A 426-nucleotide genomic window follows, 5' to 3' on the forward strand; every position below is an offset into this window, starting at 1 on the left:
AGAAACAAAGCAAGTATCCATCAAAAGATGAATGGATAAACAAAATGAGGGATATCTATTCTTTTCTTTTCTTTTTTTTTTTAGATTTTATTTATTTATTTGACACACAGAGATACAGCGAGAGAGGGAACACAAGCAGGGGGAGTGGGAGAGGGAGAAGCAGTCTCCCGGCTGAGCAGGGAGCCCGATGCGGGGCTCGATCCCAGGACTCTGGGATCATGACCTGAGCGGAAGGCAGACGCTTAAAGACTGAGCCACCCAGGCGCCCCTCAAGTCAGTGTTTTACTTGGTAAACATGTCTGAGACCATGCATCCCTGGCTGCTAAGCACCATGGCGGACAGGGCTAGAAAGGTAACAGCTTTATTTTGAGCAGAGGGCAAAGACAAGGCAGCACTTTACAGCTACATTGTAACTAGATCCTGCAT

The 426-nt window shown here is 46.9% G+C and overlaps 1 non-coding gene across 1 annotated transcript; it reads right to left on the reverse strand.

Moving 5' to 3' along the window:
• Nucleotides 1–295: 295 nt before the first annotated feature.
• On the reverse strand, nucleotides 296–426 carry LOC145719843 (small nucleolar RNA SNORA63). Its single transcript, XR_014142641.1, has one exon. It is a non-coding gene; the product is annotated as a small nucleolar RNA SNORA63 (small nucleolar RNA).

The sequence above is a fragment of the Leptonychotes weddellii genome, unplaced genomic scaffold (assembly GCF_054177405.1).
Source record: "Leptonychotes weddellii isolate Sample4059 unplaced genomic scaffold, ASM5417740v2 HiC_scaffold_76582, whole genome shotgun sequence".
NCBI classification, from domain to species: Eukaryota; Metazoa; Chordata; class Mammalia; order Carnivora; family Phocidae; genus Leptonychotes; species Leptonychotes weddellii.